At 42.5% G+C, this 21,436-nt stretch overlaps 1 long non-coding RNA gene across 1 annotated transcript in view; it reads right to left on the bottom strand.

The window, feature by feature from the left end:
• Positions 1-19,476, bottom strand: part of LOC138296140 (uncharacterized) — a 173,473-nt gene extending 153,997 nt beyond the window's left edge. Inside the window, exons 1-2 of the long non-coding RNA XR_011203771.1 lie at positions 19,311-19,476; positions 4,690-4,814 (exon numbers count right to left, since the gene is read on the bottom strand). This is a non-coding gene — a long non-coding RNA (uncharacterized lncRNA). The remainder of the gene's footprint in view (positions 1-4,689; positions 4,815-19,310) is intronic.
• Between the last annotated feature and the right edge of the window lie 1,960 nt (positions 19,477-21,436).

Here is a 21,436-nt window from a genome sequence, read left to right as displayed (position 1 = left end):
ATAAGTGGTTTACTAGGTGATCAGTTATGGGTCCAGGACACCAGTGATAACTGTCTCTGACTGACACAGTCTTAGACCAGTAACCCTAGACTGCCATGGAAACAATGATAAAGTTTCCAGGCGGGGGAATTGTTTGGTGCTAGTAGTTTATTGGCTTGGGCACAGCCAAAACCTCTGCCCAGGTCTACACGAGAGCCCATGGGGGGGAAACATCCTTTTTTACGACTTTTTTTTCCGAAAGTCGTGGTTAACGAAAGCGCAACAACGCTTTTTTTAACCACGACTCCGGTTTTTTGTGCCTTAACTACGTATGTTCTGAACAACGAACATGTGTGGTTAAGGTACAAAGAAGGGAGTTGGCGAAGGTAAGTGGTGGGTTTAGGTTTTGGGGAGGGGTTGGGGGATTTAGGTTTTGGGGTGGGGTTAGGGGGTGGGGCGTTTTTGGTTTTGGGGAGTGGGTGGGGGGTTAGGGGGTTTTAGTTTTTGGGGTGGGGTTGGGGGGGTGGGGTGTTTTTGGTTTTGGGGAGGGGGGTGGGGGGCAGGGGGTTTTAGGTTTTGGGGTGGGGTTGGGGGGGTGAGGCGTTTTTGGTTTTGGGGAGGGGGTGGGGGGTCAGGGGGTTTTAGGTTTTGGGGTGGGGTTGGGGGGTGGGGCGTTTTTGGTTTTGGGGAGGGGGTGGGGGGTCAGGGGGTTTTAGGTTTTGGGGTGGGGTTGGGGGGTGGGGCGTTTTTGGTTTTGGGGAGGGGGTGGGGGGTTAGGGGGTTTTAGGTTTTGGGGTGGGGTTGGGGGGGTGGGGCGTTTTTGGTTTGGGGGAGGGGGTGGGGGTCAGGGGGTGTTAGGTTTTGGGGTGGGGTTGGGGGGTGGGGCGTTTTTGGTTTTGGGGAGGGGGTGGGGGGTTAAGTGGGGTTTTAGGTTTTGGGGTGGGGTTGGGGGGGTGAGGCGTTTTTGGTTTTGGGGAGGGGGTGGGGGTCAGAGGGTTGGGGGGGTGGGGTGAGGGATGTAGGGTGAATGGTGCCTATTACTAATGCTTTTATCAGGAATGCCTTTACAACAAAATATTGTTGTTAAGGCATTCGTGGTAAAATCATTAGTAGTAGCAACGAGGTCGGTGTTCCGACCTCGTTGTTAAGGCAGTAGTTGTTTTTGAAGTCGTTGTTTCGTCGAACAATCCACATGGGGGTCTGACTCTAACCATACTGAAATAGCGAGAGCAAACACTCTGGAGAAAAGGACACAGTCATTCAGAACCATCTGTTTTAGTTTAATATATTCAGCTGCCAAAAGATCAAAAGCTGTCATGACAGATCACCCATTTGTACCAATAAGTCTATCAAATGTCACTCCACCTATTCATGCTACACCCCATCGGGCAGAGGCTGTTTAGCACAACAGAGAAGTGCTAACTCTCAACTGACGACATATGTCCTTGTTACAGAATATTTTCATTTGGGATGTATATGTTTCCACCTGTGCTGTATACCAGAAGTCTATGCGCTGTGGGAAGTCTGGTACAAGTAGTAGGACCTTGTCTATGCATAGCCATACAATAACATAGCCCTATGTATTTGGGTTAAATATCAACCGTGTTCCATGAACTAAAGCCAGCAGTCCCAAAGTATTAGCAGGCTGACTCCAAAACATAGCACTAGCCCAAACATGTTGTGGGAAATCACCACAATCAATTGTTGGTCAGTCCTGCAATCAGCAAACTTGTTCGTAGTACCACTGACAACAGCAGGTGTTGTATTGCAGCACTTGTATAGCACTTAGTACCACTATGTGGGGCATTGAAGCTCTTGCATGCATGAGCAGCAAGCTCCGCTGTGCAGGGTGAGTGGTTGGAAGAGGGTTGTCTTTGTTTTTTTATCCTAGCTGGAAAGTGTTTCCATTGAGCACGTAATGACCATTAGGTACAGTTATTTTATTATGGGCCGCAGTACTTAGCCCTGTGGTGGGTAAAGAGATGTGAGAGAGGGAGACATGTAGCTTTTGGTTTTCAGTAGGCTAGTAGCTTTAAGCATATTTGCAGGTGCCTTTATGGTATTTCCTATGATCATAGTCTAGTTAGCTGGTGTACTATAGTCGGTTGTTCAACATGATATTTTGTTCTAGTTTTTGGTCTTGAGGAGACATGGTTGGAGGGAAAAATTGGGAAGGAGATCTGCTGTGATGGGCTTTCTTTCCATCATCTTGTGTTTCTAGTTGGGACCTGCAGTGCTGGACTAGATTAGAGCCCTGCGGTTGGCCAGAAGTATGTCACAGATTTCAGCAGTTGTTCTTCTATGTCTGTTCAGTTGGTGCTGGCTGGTCTATGGGTGGAACAGAACTTGATGATGGACAAGGCCCATTGCACATATGTCTTGTGTAAGGTGATTAAGCTATAGGTGTCTACCAACCACTAAGTGTTATTGCATTCGAATTAGTGTGGGCCAGAAAGGTTATATTTAGGTTGGCATGCTTATATAAATCCAGGCTAACCACAGGTCACTCCTCCTTAGCTTACCTGGTTACAGAAAGTAATGTGCTTGTTGAGTGGTTCCATGGATTGTAAACTCTAGATTGAAATTGAAAGTGATTATCTTTCTGTTTTTAATTCCAAGACTGTGGGATAGTGTAGTTATATTGGAAATCAACTGGTTTTAGAAACATGATGGCAGTTACAGACCACTGCACTGGTTACGCCTACTTTTCTCAAAAGGCTCTCCCACAGTTATATCAACAAGTGGTTGCTGCATGGCAAAAACATTTGCCTCTGAGGGCACTAAAGATGACAGTGGGCGGTAACTGCTCTTTGGGCAAGCGCTTCATCTGCCAGCAACTCGAGTCTCAGGCAGAGGGTCCAAAGCTTCTGTTTTGAAAGGCATTAGGCCTTTTACTGAAGTTACTTGCGAGTGTAAGTTTGTTATGTGCAAGTAGCCTTCTTTTAGAGATAAAATCACTTTTTCAATTCACAAAATGTGGTTTTACATTGTTACACAGATTTACTCATTTAAAGATAGGGTGACCAGACGTCCCGGATTGGCAGGGACAGTGCTATTTTTTTCACCAGCTGTCCCAGCAGATTTCAGCAAATTTGGCTTATGTCCCTGTTTTCAGAGGAGGTGGGCTGAAAATAGTGAGAGGTACGATTTTTTAGGTATTCCAAAGCAGGGCTTGCTAGCAATAAGAAATATAATTCACAGGCATGGTCCTGATTTTAAAACCTTACATTTTATGTATTTTCCTAGTGCCTCTTTTGCGTTCCGCTGTTGATGAGAGAAGTCATTCTGCGAAGCTCTTTTGATGTAAATATGTAGTCCTTTTATTTTATAAAATGTCCCGGTTTTTGGTGTTTCAAGATCTGGTCACCCTAATAAAGATGCAGTTGGCGTAAATCTACTCTGAAGTGCATTGAAGGAAGTTTCCAGGGTAGGAATGCCATGGACGTTATGCACACTCACAAACTTCCCCCCATTTGAGGATATTGATAAACTTCCCTCTTACTGCCAGCGTGGAAATAAAGGCATTTCAAAGGTGTGAAGGGAAAGAAATAACTTTTAAAACTGGTGTTTTCTATGTTAACTGGATTATCCACTGGCAATAATATTTTCCCATAGAGAAAAATGCATTTGAACATAAAGGAGGGTATTTTCCAGTGCTTAATTTGTAAAAAAAATTAAACGCCAGGGTCCAAAGTATCACTCACTGGTCCACGGCAGCTGGCACAGCCCATGACACTTTAATCTGCAGGTTTAAGTTTTATCTTTTTTTAAACATATGTTATATAGTTTACTGTTCCACTAATGAACTTTGATTAAAAATACACAACTACGCCGCCATGTGGTGGTTTCTCATAAATATGTGTTGTGGTTTGAAAATAAGTGCAACTGTCGCACACCGGAAAACACCAGCACTAATTAAGCACTGTTATTGTCCCACGCACAATTGTGGACTATGTACAATTGCGCGTATGAAAATGCATTCACATGTGAGGAAATGGGAAATCACAAAAGCTCCCAGGAATCCACCTAGAAATGTCTATCCTCATAAAAGGTTGTGAGTTCCATAAAGTCAGAAAACTGCACCCATTCACACCGGGACATCTGCAGGCATTGAGTTCCACCTTACCTCATTTTATTTTCTGAGGATTTGTTTTTAAGTGTGATACAGTGTTTTGCTTCTGGCAAAATATCTTTGCAGATATACCTGAGTGTACGTGTACTCCCAGTCACGCGCGTGCTAAAGCACAGCTAGTGAACATTGTTTTAATTAAATCTTATTAAACTTCAAAAGAAGCACATCACAGGAGTGCTGTAATACAACGCTCAAAAATGCATAACTTGGAGGACATTACCTTACATCATTCCGAGAGACAGGGAACCTTGACTACTTACAATAATCTCTTCCATCACATAAGCGATTCTAAGTGACCATAAAATGGAAGGAGTGGCCACCAGCACTTCGAACACTCTAAAACGTGCTAATGGTATGACTTTCAGCGTGTTTTCATCTGTGGCAGTACGGCTTAATGCTTTACTAGAGCTACTGCGCAGACATGCACGTGCTCTATTTAATGGTGTCTGGCCCTGTTAATTGTAGCCTGAAAATATTGCATTCCATGCTGGACAGGTGCCAAGATTAGCGTGTGTTGCTCCAGCGGATCTGTTGTCGCTCTGCCTGGGCTTTATTGTCATTTTGCTTTAAAGTAATACCTTGTAGCTCCAAAGCAGCAGCTGACGAAAATCCCAAGTGTGTATCCAGCGCCGGGGAGCTCCGAGGCACAGAGGTGCATTGTTGTGGAGTGGAGAGACCGCTTGAAAGACGTCCACAAGTGTTTCTGTAACAGAAAATGCACGATGGCATTAAAGTGTGACACCGTATTTTCTTTTGAACTCCTCTATCCCAACACAACAAATACAGAACAAATACAGTAAAACTGATGCTCGGTTGTGAGGTGTGGTTTTGTTGCCAAGCTGCCAAAATATGTAATTATTAGCCTAGAGTGAGGGACATTTCTAGAGTGAGGAGATAAGGCCGGTGTCACGGTGTCTGTCATTAAGCGTGGTAGGTCGCCCATAAATTCAGAAATTACAGTCTAATTAACATCATAATATAATTTTCCCTTTACTGGTACTACCCAAGCTACTCACCGTATTCTTCATTTTTCAAATGATGTGAGCTTGTGCATCCCACTTTATTTCCTCGCGCATTCATTTTCTCAAACCACAGTCTAATCACTTAGATTGAAGGTTATACTAAAAGACACCTCTACTGATCGACGGCCTGGTCTAATGTACAGTATTGTGTAACTATGTTCTAAACCTCTTGGGCGATATGTTATTGAAGTCGTGTAGTGTCCATTATAGGAACGAGAGTTGGGAGGTAGGCGATTAGTGAGTGTGTGGCATAAATGTGTAATTTAGATTACGAGCGATCCTCTTAGTTCCCTATTTGCAGTAAAATCTAACCAGTTTCCAGCCGTGAATTTACAAATAGAATACTCGCGTGGTGTTTCAATAGAAGTTCGGGGGTGAACCCCACGTCAAAAATGGGAGGGTAAAGTGGTAATACAGGTCCCTACAACGTAATTGTGAGTGTCGGCTGGGTGGGTGTCAGCTTGGGGGTGGGGGGGGGGGGGGGGGGTGAGGCGCGGGAGGTGTGGTTAGAGAGCTGACGTTCAGATTTACGGTCTACTAACATTTGTGAGCCACATTAGTTTTAGGGCCCCCCATCATCACATTCTATAGATGTCGCCATCATTGTAATGCCACTGACAGAGGATCTTCATTACATGATGGGCACAGAGGCCTGCTGTAGCTAAAATATGTCCCTAAATATGTTTCTACTAGGGGGGCAAGAGAAACTCCAAGAAGCCATGGCTGCATAAAGGATTGTAGCAAGTGAGCCTTAAAATTAAAAAGAAAAGGGAGCCGCAATATTCACATGCTTAAGCATTAACTGACAGGAAACAGGAAGTACGCGACGGTGACCGAGGTCATGACCTTGGCGACCTCTCCGTCTCTAGTAATGTGATGCTGTGACAGTTGGTGGGGAGAATGGTAGAAGAGTCTAGCCAGGAGACTGTAAATCACAGGCTGCGATGACAAGGAGGAGCCCAATAAAACTCATCGCCTTCCCGTGTCGGTGAAACAAGAGCAGGGGCAGGTGATTTATGGGCGGAACGTACCACTGACTATCGCTTTCTCTTAAATCATTGTAGGCCTTCTCGAAGGGAGGACTACAGATTATACAAACCGTGGTAAATGCTCCTAAAACGTGTTGTCTTTCGAAACAAGTGAAAGCAGCTCACAGCCAATTCCTCGAGGCAAAGCCTCCTCGTTGGTTCGTCCCACGTTACCATTCCTAAGAATCGTCAGTTCTGTTTCCTTCCCCAGGCCTGTCATTTGTGATCAGTTTTTTTTTTTCTAACCATAAGACCTGCATTTGAATTGAGGGGAAAGTCACTACTTTTCATTTATTGACAAATTGTTGGTATTTACGGATCTATGAAGGGAGTTGACACTTGAATAATAAATGGTGTAATTCCCAGTACTTTCACGTAAACCATGTCTTAATATACGTTTTTTGTGTCTCGGTGAAAAAATATAATGTATTACAAACCCTCTTTCGTGAATTTACTGACCTCCAAATAACGGCCTTGTGGAAACATAGCTGCCTGGTAGTAACCCTGAAGTATAAATAAGACACTAGTGACGTGCAAACGACAAGCAATGTCTACCATGTAATGCTACCTTCAAAAGTGCAACCATCCTTCTTGGTGATATCAGTGACAGACATGACCAGGTGCAATGCGATTTAAATCACATTCTGTCAAACTACAATCTCCTTTTTTTCCTGCTGTCATTTTTTATAACGTCTTTTAAATGATTAACTCAGTATGTGAGAATAGGTGTTTCTTTAACTTTATTAACGAGTTAACGTTAGTTAAACTATACTCTATACAACTTACTATTTGTAATGTCTGTGGTAATAGGAATGACGTTTTATGTAAGGTAAATGTGCTCTAGGAACTAAATTCCGGACCTTGGAAACTGCAACCTCACTTTTAATCCCAGCTCAACACTTAATATGAAAGTGTATGATTCGGGGTAAATCATATTTTTTCTTGTGTTTCAAATAAAAAATAATCAGAAGACAAATGTGCAGAGAGTAAGGTACCTGTCACCGTCTCATTGACGTGATCCACCAAGCCCTGCCTCCCCTCACACCCAGGTTTCTATAGTTTGGTCTCAACCTGAACTCTCTCACTACTCCAGGACTATTATTTATGTTTATATATATATTTTTTTCAAGCGTTGTTACATGAGCTAAATAAGTACAAATTTACATTAGAAGATAAACAAGTCAGAGAACTCGATTCTGGGCGCGAGACAAACATCGTGTAAGTGTGCACGTTTTTTTTCTTCAGATTGCTGAGTGTTTTTTGCTAAGTGTTTTTTTTAGATTTTATTTTAGTGCGGACACCAATAATGATCAAAGAATATTCACTGGAGGTTGATTCCACAGTTTGGAAGCAAGAACTAATAGTACAAAATACTAAAAAAAAAGAGATACAGCACCCGGGTAACGAGGTGAAACAAAAAGACGTTCTGCGGTTAAAGGTAGATTTCAATCAGACAATTCATTCCGGTATGACCGGTCAGGGTAATTCACACATTTTCACTCAATACACAAGTAGTGACGTTGAAAACGAAACAAAACAGGTTACCAATGAGATAAACATGGAATTATTAGATCGCCAGAGTCTCTTAGTGCAAATAATACCAACAGAAACATGAAGAACAGTATGTCACGGAAAGCCAGCATGCTGCACAAGATTCTGCTGCTTCAATAACATGCACACTGAAATGTAAGACATATTCTCTCTTTCATTCTTAGGGTATTGCAATGAATTACAGCCTCTCTGCATGGAAAAACAAAGGATAGAGCGGCAACTCGAGCTAACGATAATGGCGGAGGGCACGCCCTTTTTTTGACCCCCGAGGTTCACCATGGGCCCTTTCTCTCATTCCGTACAGGTCTCGACAGAAGTTAAGGGAGTACCGCACACGTGCTGAAGACAATCAATTGCGCCTCTGGCTTTTTCTAAATAGGGAGGGTGTCATGTTTTCTTTTCACCACTTGCACTCGCAGCTGGCAGGTGGCTGTGGCACAGCTGCAACTGGAACGTAAACTGCAAGAGCGTGATCTTTTAACGAGGCGCCTTTGCTCACCTACAAAATAACACCTTCAGTCAGTTATGCCTTTCACGACTGCCAGCCCTCATCCCCCGGACAGTATGGCCAGTAGGATGCGTTTATTTTGAGTTTTCTCGAGTTACGACCTTCAGGTACGCTGGTATCAAAGCTAGCAAGGGCATTCTTACGGCCCATTTTTCTTTACTCAACGCGGAGCAAAACTCTAGAGCATGCAACGAGAAGCTACACATGCAAGAGCATCTACAACTAAACATAAGCCAAGTTTCTGCAAAGCAGGCCAGGTGGATCTGTCCGTGCTCATCGAGCTCAGCACAGCACGCACAGTCCAAGGGGAATAGATAGAAAACCCGTGTGAACGGCAAGCGTAATTTATGTATATAGTGATGACTGTAGTGTCTGAGTGTTTCATACATTTATGTACATTTGCATCTTATTCATGCATATAGTACGGATGCCTTCATGCATATATACATATGTATGGTCAGTGCTTTTAGTGGGATGAAACACGTGTGGGACACTGAAAGGGATGTGGCCAATGTAAACAGGGCGTACCCCATTTATAATTTAAAGGTCTATATATGGGATTCAATTGTATCTATCCACTTGTATTCTACTTTGCTTGCGTGGCTGTAATTTTCGTACTGCACACAGCGCAGATGAGTAGGGCTGGGAGAATTGTAAAGTGCAGTTCTTGTTTTTTTTTTTTTTACTATAAATGGATTTTTCACGAAATGCCTCCCCTTCTTACGCAAAAGGACTACTTTGGTACACTTACTAAACTTACTTCAGCCAGGCCGATTTAGATACTGACTACTTGCAATAATTATGGCGAGTGCATAGCAAGAGTTTGTGAACAGCCTCAAGATTACAATTAAATGGCTATTCATTTTATCTACGCTGAAATTATGTGAATACTTCACTAACTCCCCCTGGAGACACCCACTGGGCTCATCAAATGTCAAAACTACGTGGGTTTGTGTGTATATGTGGGTGCACCATATGTATGAGTTGCATACCTTACACAAACATAGATGCTGCTTGCACTCTAACATTACGTCGATTTCACTGTCTGTGAATCTTGTGTTATGTACTCCGGTGTGAACCATAACATTCCCTAGGCACATGTGAACTTATACTTAAAGAAAGCTCTGTTGATTAATCCTCAGAGGTATAATACAGGACTAACTAATGCGTAAGCAGATGGCAACTGCTCTGGATCTGATACTGTGATATAAAGTGATCCGCTGTAATTGTGATGCACTTTAGGATCACATTAAATTCTATCTAAATAATCATGGTATTTGTTTGGACAGAAAAGTCCCTCGCATGGTGACAGAAATGTATCCATGCCCTAAACACCCGAGCTGCAGCAATGTTAAGATCCTTGATAACAAATTTATGGTCTGGGCAAACATGGATCATGTGTGTGCGCCATGACTTAGACCTGTGTGATGGATTTCGGTCTGGTTAGACCTGAAAGAGTGTACCAAGAACCACTCTCGTAAATGTGATAGCTGTTGACCTCAACAGGAGCTGAGTAGCACACGAGCAGTAGTGGTAGCATATCTTTTTCATATTATAAAATGAAGTAATATGGCCATGCCTACTGAGCTATACCATAGGAGTGGAGCCTAGTGAAAAACTTATTGGAAGTTCAGTGGCTGTGTGCTCAGCTCGGCCTTGGCCTACATCAGGACAGATGTGGAGAGACAGTAAGTGCCTGTTTGAGTGAACCACAACTGCTTGTACATTAGGCCTGGGCGGAGTTCACAGAGTTAGACTTCATGGAATTCTGCAGAGTTGGAAAAAACACTCAGTGGAATTCCGCAGAGGTGGAGCTTGATGACCCACTGAGTCCTGAATGCACCTGATCTCGGATGTGCTAGGCAGGGTGGAGCAAGGTCAGACAGGTCCGACCCTGCTTAGCGCTTCAGAGACCGGGCACATTCCGTGGAGAGCCATGGCAGTGAAAGCTGCTGTTTCAGGCCTGTTGTGCACCAGCCAGGCCGGTTCACAACAGGCATGAAATGTAGCTTTCTTTCGTTGCTTATGGCCCTGACCTGAATTCAGGCCAGGGCCGTAGGCAGTGATAGCTGTAAGGGCTCTTGTGCACTAGCCTGCCCTGTGTGCAGTGCATACAGGTCAGGCCGGTGCACAAGAGGCCTGAGACAGCAGCTTTCACTTCCAAGGCCCTGGCCTGAATTCAAGTCAGGGCCATAGGCAGTAAAAAGCTGCTGTTCCAGTCCTTGTTTGTGCACCAGTGTGCACAAATAATGATAAAAAAGAGATGAGGACTTACCTGTGTCTTCCTTTTGGTCCTCCTTACCTTGTCAACCGACGGTGACGAGTCTCCCTGCAGCGGCTGCTTCCCTCTGTGCTACGGTGCACACTGTAGAACAGTTATGGGTTGCACAGCGCAAGCGCAGACTGTCTGCACTTGCGCTATGCAGCCCATACTGGCTGCAGCGCCCCCGGGTGAGCTCCGCTGGCATGGTTAGTGGAGTATTTGAACTTACATTGTACTCCAAGCAGAGTTCCAAAAACTCTGCTAGCTCCGCCAGCAGACCAGAGCTCCCCACACAAGCCTATTGTACATGAGCCACAGTTTGCTACAGTACATGGAGGTAGCAAGTACTAGTTGAGTGCACAGTCACAGTGTGTAGGTGAGCTAGAGTGTGTTACAAAACATGGGGACAGTGAGTGCCAGTTTGAGAGCACCATGCCTGCATATATGTGAGCTGAGTGTGCTGCAATGCATGGAAACAGCATGTGCCTACTTGAGTGCACCACACCTGTATGTACATGAGTCAAAGTGTGCTACCATACAGGAAGACCACGAGTGTCTGGTTGAGTGCACCACACTGGATTATCCATGGACCAGCATGCTACAGCAAATTTTGACAGCATGTGCCAGGTACAGTGCACCATGCTGGTATGTATGTGTGCCTGGGAGATGTACAGTATGTTGTGGGTGACACACATGTTTGCATGCAGCACTAAGGAAGCATGAGTGCCTGTGAGAGGTAGAGTGTAGGAGAACTGTGGGTCCCTTATTGGAACTCCCTTGGCTTGCTGTAGGAACATGTGGAGGCAGAGGAGCCCCCAGACAGATTTTTGGATTGCTGCATTCCTGTGAGTTGGGTGGGACACACAGGATGAAGGGAGAGCTAGGCTCTTCAATACACTCCAAAAGAGCCTATTTGGTTCTAAACAAGGTTAGTGATCAAAGGGTCTGGGCACATCTCAGGAAGGGGATCAGGCAGATAAGGGAATTATAAACAGTAGGGTAGGGGTGCTTTGGCAACCCTTTGATACACATATCACTGAGGCCGATGCCAGGTGTGGTCCATTAGCCACTCCTATGGTCTGTGCTTGGATCTATCAGTTTTTAAGACATCCAGCTGTGATAGATTGCTCTCTGGAGGAAAAGCAATACAGAAGAATTGGCATTTCATAGTGAGCAACCCGAAGACTACAAACTTCAAAGACAGAGTCACAAAATCACATTCATGTATGCAATGGCAACGCCAATAGGTCTGGCTTATGGATGAAAGTGCCACTTGAGTCACTAATGGGTTTAGCACTTAATAGGTCATCATACATGTACTCTGTCACTCATCTCTGCTCTCATGCATTCATTCATTCATCCTCTGACTCACTCTTGCATTTACCCTCAGGCACAATTACAATACAACACACAAAAATTCAACAACATATGCACAAAAAATTAGAATAATACTGGTAGGAAGAAGAAAACCTGCTGCTGTTTAAACATGGTGAGCATATGCTTGCAATATTGAAGCTAAACACAGTGGGTGTCCATTTACATGTATCATAAATAGTCCATCATTGATTTAAAGTTCGAGCATGGTTTCCCTTATTTAGAACCAATAAGTTGTCCATGTTAGAATTGTAAAAATTATAAAGTATGGTGGACATCAACATTTCATCATGGTTTCCTGGTTTAGAGGAAGTGGTCAAATGTGATGTTGAACTGTAGATGAAATGAGCGGTAAGCAAGTGACCTATTGACGCTACCTGGGCAGGCATAGCATCATCTTAAGTAATAATAATATAAAAATGAAAACAAGCAGTGAAACAAAAGGAAACTATCAAAATAGGACAATGAAAACAAAAGGCATGACCAACCAGCCCTAAACACTGAAGCACACTAATTTTCAGGTGGATCTACACATGTGATCAAAAATGTTGTCATTCACAGTACAAGAAAGTCAGTGACTGATGTGGACTTAACCATTATCTCAGCAATACACTGTCATTGATGGAAGCAGAGTGTAAGTAACACTCAGACACACTAGTGTCAGAACAAAGCTCACCCAAAAAACATATGTGTACCTATTTGGACATATATTTACATATTAGGATGTATGTATTATTTCATGATTTTCTTTGTTACAGTATTTTGGCAGACAGGTTAGAAGAGATTCTAGCAAGAATTATTACACTGCAAATCTTCTCCCTGTTGGACTTGTCAGACTCGGTAACCAACACCAAAATCCTTTACAACAAAGGCATTTTGAGTCATTCCATTAAAAAAGATACCCACCCAGAGACTTAAAACAGAGAAATAACAGTTGACCTTTACATACCTATTGATTTTAACATATGCCTTCACAATCAATATGTCAGGCCCACTGCATTTATCATAACTTGTTATGATGAACAATTCAGATCTATGGCATATGATTTTTTTTTTTCCTGCTGAACCATCCAAGCCTCTCTCTGATATCACTGGCTAATCACCATAGTCAACTCAGACCTACTATGTTCGTTATAAGCCTTCCTACAAGGCACCCATAAGGCATACCATAATAATAATAATATTTAAAATATGTGCAAAATGCAATTTTCAAAATAATAAAAAAAATCTCTACTAATAAAGCATAATAAGGATTACCATAGTGTAAATTGTCTAGCCCCCTGGTTTGTTCCGGGTGGGTCACTAACACCAAAGCCCTTGCCTACTAAGGTAATCTGTGAGATTCCATTCAACAAAATACTTGCCTCAAAGGCTTAAGGATGGCGAAATGATTCATTCTTAAAATCATTTTGCATTTAGCACTTGCTCTTCACAATAAGTAAGAACTTATTGCTTTTTGATACTTTTTCCTTATAAACAGATCACACCTAAGGAATCTGACATAACGTCTCCCAGTAAACTGATAGGGCCTCTAGCCTTTGACAATGTCTTGACATTATATACAACACAGGCCTACTGCAGTGTGCATTATCATGCAACTATCATGCATACAATTGTACATTTACAAATGTGTGCACATTTAGAGTTAGAAAAGCAACATACAACTCCTCTCAGTAGGACCTAACAAGAATCAGCAAAGTGAAATTCGTCACCCTAGGTTTGTAAGAGTGGGTGTAACCAACACCAAAACCTTTGCCTATTATGGTAAACTGTTAGATTACATGTGAGAAAATATTGTTCTGCTGACTGTATCATAGTATGACAGCAGTTTACTATTTTAACTCGATTTACCATATGTTTTTCACAATAAGTAAGCCAAGCCTACTGCCTTTATGATAAGTTGTAATAATACTCAGGGCAGACCTATGGCATCTGGCACAACATTTCCCTGCACTCCAATCAAGCCTTTTGCTGTTATAATTGTCTTTTCACCATAACCAACTGAGGCCTATGGTACTGAGCATAAACTTTCCTATAATGTACCCATCAGCCTCAAGGTGATAACATTACAAATGAATAGGAAATTACAGTTTGCAAAGCAAAACTCTCTCATTAACATGACTGATCAGGGATTCTCACAGTGCAAATTTTCTATACCCATGGTTTGTTAGAGCGGGAACCAAAACGGTAGCCTTTACCATTGTCACCATAACCAACCGAATCCTATCGTACTGAGCGTAAAGTTTCTGCAAGCTAACCTTCCGGTATAGAGTCATAAAATTACAAATGTACACAAAATTACAGTTGGCATTACAAAATGCTATTGCTTCAAAGAGAGCCTGAAAATGAGTACTGTAGTGCATATCTTCTATTCCCACTGTTTGTTTGGTAAATCACCAACACCAAAATCCATGTCTAGTATGGTTCCCTGGGAAATTCCAGGTAACAAAATATCTGTCTACTGGCTTTAGCACAGTGTAATAACAACCATTCCTCAAAGGCTTTTTGTCTGTAATACATGTTTTTCACAATAAGCAGCGGAGGCTAAATGGCTTTGGTATAACAAGTCCAAAGTGAACCTTTAATTAAGCAAGAGCAATCAGAATACTTTCTGTAATTTTAATTTACTCTTTTGATGCAGAATTACAGAACATTACACAATTAGGCCAGTTTGTGTAATTATGAGTAATATGGCACACAGATTCTACTGTAGCAGCACAAGAACAACAAACTTAGCACAAGCGGCTCCTGCTTCATGTTTTGTTGCATTTAGCACTATTATCTTTGAGCAAAATGTATCCTCTGATCCATTTAGGATGCAAAGGTGCATTCTGAGCTGATAATTAACAGTAAATTCTGGGTCACACTGCCCATATAATTCTGTGTACACTCTCATAATTTGCTGTCCTTTCGCATAACTTCACTACAGCAAATTACGCGAGCTATGCCCACCCCTATTTATAATGTTTCATAAAAAGTAGCTCAAACCTATGAAATTTGGCACAACTTTCCCAATGAACTGATGAAGCCTTTTCCCTTTACCACTGACTTTAAACCTTACCCAACACAGGCCTATTCAAGTACACATAAACTGGCAACCATCACGTATAGTTATAAAATTACAATTATTTAGAATAATACAGCTCTATTCCTCCTCTCTCAATAGGGCTTAACAAGAATCATCACAGTGAAAACCCCTAGGGTTTGTCCAGTTGGGAGGACAACACCAAAACCCCTGCCTACCATAGTAATCTGTGAGTAACAAAATACATGTTCATGGCCTGTCACACAATATGATAACAACCAACTGTTAAAGTCTTACTGTCTTTATCAAATGTTTTTCACAATAAGCTAGACTGCCTTTCATATTAGTCAGACCAGAACTATGACATAAGACATAACATTTCCTAATGCACCAATCAGGCCTACAGCTTGTCACCATAACCAACTCAGGCCTCAATTGTGAACATAAACTCTTCTACAATGCAACCATCGGACACACAGTCATGCAATTAGAAAGGAATACAGTTGTATAAGCAAAATGTTGTCTTTTCTAAGACAGACCAACAAGGATTCTCACAGAGCAAACCATCTATATCCATGGTTTGTCACACAGAGGCACCAACACCAAAACCACTGCCTACTTTGATAATCTGTGAGATCCCATGCAACAAAATACCTATCAGTAGGCTTTAATATAGAGTACTAATAATCAACACGTAAATGCCTATTGACTTTAACATATGCTTTCATAAAAAAATATGTCAGGTCTAGTGTCTTTATCATAACATTTATAGCCATATCAGGCCTATAACCATGGTCATTGGCTTGCCCCCATAACCAATTTTAGTCATGTATCCAGTATTAACTTTATCACAGGCCAAAAAGTGATACACAAGCAGTCTTTTTAGCAAAAGCACAAAAGTTTGACCCAATCATATAATGTACTCAAGGGATCCAACATGTAGACCGAGCTTTAGCCTCTCTCACAGTATTATAATGAAAGTTTGTTTTTTTATCACATACAATCAGGTAACAGTTACACTGTCAAGCTAGACATAAAAATCCATGTAAATTAATGTAGTCCTGGGTAACCTATACTGTGCTCAAAAACAGATCTGCCCTCTGAAGTGTAAAGTTAATTAAGGAGGGAAGGGTGGTGGGACTTCAATACGTTCCTCATGGCTGCCCTCCTCCGATCTGCACTTCTGCCTGAGGAAGACGAACATCATAAACTATCTAGTTATCTGAGACACTTTTACAAAATTACAATGCTGTGTGTGCCCCTGAAAGTTCAAGCTCAGGCAACTGGATAAATAAGCAAAATGTTTTCAGCTGTGTGTGGAGGGAAAGCACCTTTTAGTGGAATGCAAGTTCTGACCAATCAAATATACACTCCTGACTCCCAAAATGTGTGCAAATCCAAAGCCCCTGCCCCTGTCTGGTGATGCTCAGTTTATTGTCTGACGACAGCTGAACTGTCGAGCCAGACCATAAAAAGGGGAGCTTGAGACTCCCAAATAGTCAAACTGAAGGTGTATATCAGTGTGGGGAAGCGCAACACACATTCTAACAGTTGTGACCAGGGCTGGGGACTAAGGGTCTGCCAGTCTTCCATGCTGGATGTGGGGACATCACCCAGGAGAATCATGAACACCCAACTAGTGTCTGGAGCACCAGCTTCTGTCTGACCAAAAGCAAGAGATCCTAGTAAGGAGGAGAGCGCCTGAAAGGAGCGAGGTCCATTAAGGATCCTGCCAAGTGTATCACAGGAAAACAGAGTGAGATTCGGCTCCATCTGACCATCGCATCAATCAGGCTGCCTGTGTGTGTGTCTGAAATGAAGCCCCTTGCCAGGTGAGGGCCACAGTGAAAAACTAGGGCCGTCACCTCGGTGCAGTGCTGTAGCGAGAAGAGAGCTGTCACCAGAGGTGGTGCGGGACCGATTTATGAGAGTGGGGATGCCAGGTATATTGTGATATTAATGGATAATTTATCAAAATGGCCAGGGATAAAGATCACTACTAAAATTGACTCCTCAACTATTGTGTAATTTTTTGGATGAAAGATTTGTTAGAGAAGGGCTACCTAAGGTTATCCTGATGGATAATGGACCTCAATTTATGTCCAGAGATTTTGAGATGTTTATGAAAAGAAATGGGATAAGACACAATACCGCATCAGTTTATCACCCAGATGGATATGGAGCAGTAGAACGTTTTAACAGGGTCCTAAAAATGCTATTCAGCTAGCCAACAGTGCAGATTTACCATGTAAAAAAGGAGAAATGGAAAACAGCATGGACATATAGAATTACACCTAGTAATATCATGGAGCGTAGTCCTTTCGAAATGAGAGGGAGTGTTCCGCTGGGTAAGGATAATGCAGGTTGGATGACTAGGTCTAGAAGGAGAGATTGGTCTTCAGATGTGGTCAAGAGAAATAGAAGTATCAAACAGAACCATACTAAGGAATTGGAAGATGCAAAACCTAAATGCAAACAAGTAGAAGTACGTGGGAGATTATGTTAGAGTGAAGATTCCTGGTTTTAAAGTTAAAGGAGAAGAAACATTTTATCCACCTCTAATGGTTAAAAAACGTTTTGTGCAACTCTGTTTTACTAAGAGATTGAAGAGTATGGCATGTGAGTAGGGTAGCACCATATAAAGGTTGAAACATAAATGGGGCACAGGAAAATACTTGGTTGAGGGATGAAGTGATTAGTAATAAGGCACAAGGGATACAGAGGATTGATAAGGAGAGAGACATGCAAGGGAACAGGATCCAGGATCCCACTAAGCAAAAACAAGGGACTGGTATTGGCGTCCAATCTTCTAGCAATGAGAAGGGAAGGTTGAGGGCTCACACCGATGTCAGTAAATATGGTAGGAAAAAAATCTGATCTAAATGGTTAAAAGATTATGAATGTAATGTGTAGTTCATTGTCTGTTCATATCTTTATGTAATTTTGTTTTCATAGGTTTCAGTGTATATAGTGAAATGTTAGTAAGTACGTGTTCCATAGAAAGTATTTATTGTAATTGCTATGTTGACTATTATGCAATGTGTCTCTATTTCTATGAAGGGGGATGTGTTGCATACATCATGGGTAGTTTTGTTTGAAACTGGGTTTGTTTAGATTGTGGGGTATGAATGATGATGTAGAATGCGGAATGTAGAATGTGGTGAGAGATGTGTGGAGGGAAGGAAAGGGAGTAGACATAGGTTGATGGAGTCGGGCTGTATCGGAATAAAATGTACAAATAAATGGATTTAAAAGAAAACTTCTAGTTGTTATCTCAACAATGAGTACATCGGAAAGTAAGGATTTGTGAGGGCTATTTCGTAAAATGGTAAAATGCTAATTAAAACGAAAATGCTTCAAATGTGTGTCCTGGCATCATCTCTAGGCATAAAGCAAAAGTCTGAAAACATGAATATAATGCCGCTGCCAATGACAATTGAGACCCACAATCTGCCAATGTGAAATGTAAGGTCACCAAGATTATAATATTCTACCTTTATATACATGAACAGTGCAGAAGATCTTGAGAACAAACTATTAACTCGCAGGTCTTTGGGATATTATAAATATGTTGATGTTCCAATGTGTAGCGTAAACACTAAAACGCTTTGGGTTAGTTTCACAAAGATTTTGCTGCTGCAGTAGTCCTGACTTAATTCTACATATCACCGAAAGCCAGGAGTCAGACAGGGAAACATTTGTCGACCTGGGAATTCATGGCAAGTTTTGTTTTCTGTGAATTTGGACCTTTTGGCATTTACTTTGAACAAAAAAATGTAATAAAATACTTTTTATTCTCAATGCATATTTTTTGTTCTTATCACCTCCAACTTGTCACTGACAACTGTTATTATTCTACTTTTTGATTATTTTCATTGCGATGTACAGGAAGCTGTGCTTCTTCACACCCGGAAGTTACTGATCATACTTTCAGAAGTTAATTAGGGTCTTGTTACTGAAACAGCCTTTCACCCTTTATCACACACATCAATAAGGATAATACGGGAGTTCCAAAATCACGTGGTCAGAGTCACATCGGGTTTATGTGACAAAGAACACGAATGAACACAAAACACTCTGCATGCTCCCCATCAGGAGAACAAATAATCTTCTTCTTAGCTCAAGAAGCATGGAGGCGTCAAGGAAAGAATAGAAATACGTCCTTGCTAACATATCAGCCACTCGGTGTTCTTGCAGCAGTAATTGTGCTAGCCATGAGGCTCAGAACGGAATGATCATTCCTGCCCATCCTTCACCTGCACCAAAGTGACTGATGTACTGACTAGTGGGAGAAGGATATGGCCAGTCGCGGTTCACAGGGATTAAAAGGGGCGGGGCGTGTTGGGGGGTAGGACGGCATGTGGTGCGGGAGGGGGAGAAGAGTGGGTGAATAATAAAATTTAAAAAAAGTAAAAAATAAAAACTTACCTGCCTCTCTGCTGCTGCACAGCCGCTCCTCTTTTCCTCAATCCCTCCAGGCACAGCCTGCAGCCAGTCGTGACGCTGCTCAAAGCAGCATCAGGATTGGCTGGGAGTGGACAGCCAGGGCACTCCCAGGCAGACTGGAAGACTGCAGGCTCTCTCCAGCCGGGCAATACAGTGCCGGGCTGGAGAGAGCCTACTGCGCATGTGTTTGGCCAGCCCAAGACGGACAGCCAAACACAAATGCACACTGAAGGGAGTGCACAGTGCACTCCCTTCATCCCCGTGATACCCCATGGCCCCTCCCCTTTAACAGCCAAATGGAAATAAACACAGTTTACTATAGTTTGGTTGTTAAAGGTTTGCAGCGGCTGCTGCAGGCGGGGGGGGGGGGGCGGCGCTCTTCTGCACTAACGGAGAAGCTGCTGCTGGATATGGTAGGAGGTTGCCATTTTGGGAGTCAAATTATTTTGATAGTTATCTCAGAACGCTGAAGTGGCTGTACAAATGACCAGAGTCTTAAATGTTTGATTTAAATTGTGTGCTTTAAAGTTAAATTACCTAGAGGCTCTGAGCCAAAACAAGACAAATTATTATTTTTGAAGGAGATGCAAAGGGTTGCTGGATTGATTCGAAGTAATAGCAATAAACACTTTGATATAAAAAGGATTGTTAAATTTAAGACTGCAGAAATTGAGGTTTTATTCAATAGGGACCAGGCACCACCTTAAGAGGGTAAGTGGCTATTGATACCTAAGATGAGCAGCACAAGGCCTCTTTCATGTCTTTTTTCTTTTAAACTGTGTTAGCTTCACAACTTACAAAGTTGGCAAATCTTTATTTTGAAACTGCGCAGGTTTGTCAGACTTCACAAGTTTTCAAAGGGCAACCATTGACTAAACAGATTGGGCAATAGCAATGGCATAGGTGTTCCAATCTTTTATAAATGTCTGTCTTCCATGCCACCGTAATAGTTACATATCTTCACCAGCCAGTAAAGCGCTTTATATATTAGGTTTTGTTATGTTGCATGGACCTTGCTAATTCTTTGGCCTCTTGACATCAATGGTTATGTCGATAGGCAGACTGTTGCTTGCTTGCTAGATGCCACTTTTTCCAGTGGCGGAGGTCTTGAAAAGGGGGTCAGCTTTTACAAGTGAGTTCAGCTGGTGTTGTGTTTGGTTATTGTTGGAAAATGGGTTATTGGGAAGGGCAGGTAAGTACCTACACTTAGCAATAGGCCACTAACCTCCACTTAGGTCCAGTTAGGTCTCAGTAAATTAAACCCAGCTCAACACTTGGTAGCTTGGCAACGAGCGACAAGGCTTAGCTTAGGAGACAGAGTGTAAAGCATTCAAATATCACAAAACAGTAATTAAATAAAACACAGGAAACAGTTTAAAAATCCAAAACCAATTCATAAAAATTGATTATCTTTTTATCTTTAAAATGACACAAAAACGAATAAAATTGGATAAGGGGAACCGGAGATATGAATTTTTAAAGAATTATTGTTTTTTTAGCGCCTAGAAACAAAAAGCACCAATCGGGTCATCTGGTTGCACCTCGACTGGGGCAAAGTCAAAGTTTAAGGCCGACTGCGATGGAGCCCTGCTCGGCTACAGCTCGCGGGAGGCCTCGGTCAAAAGTTTACCTTCACACTTAGTCGTTTTTCTGAAGATTTTCTTCAGCGGAACGAACCTGCCAGCCCTTCTCCGGAGCCCTTCTCCGGATACGCGTCGCGGGAATCCTCGGTGGAGATTTTTAACCTTCGGACTTTGTCGTTTTTTTGAGGTGAAAATCCTTCGACCAGGGTAAACCTGGATCTTGATCCGACGTCCCTGGAGCTCTCCTCGGATACGCTGGCTGGGAGGTCCCGGTCAACTTTTTACCTTCGGACTTAGTCTCTTTTTTGGAGATTTTCTTTACCGGGTCGAACCTGCAAATCAGGCTGGGTCGCGGTTGAGGCAAGCCGGCTAGAGTTGCCGCGGCGGGTCGGTCCCTCTATGGAGCTTTTTTTCAAAAGTTCTCCAAACTTCTCCAAACTTCTGGGGCTTCTCCCAGATGTTCTTTTAAGGTTCATTTGGGGTCCACAGCTCACCCCAAGGGACCAGAAGCTCTGAGATGATCCT

This window comes from Pleurodeles waltl, chromosome 5 (assembly GCF_031143425.1).
Source record: "Pleurodeles waltl isolate 20211129_DDA chromosome 5, aPleWal1.hap1.20221129, whole genome shotgun sequence".
Classification (NCBI taxonomy): Eukaryota; Metazoa; Chordata; class Amphibia; order Caudata; family Salamandridae; genus Pleurodeles; species Pleurodeles waltl.
This window is presented reverse-complemented; position numbering and strand designations above follow the sequence as displayed.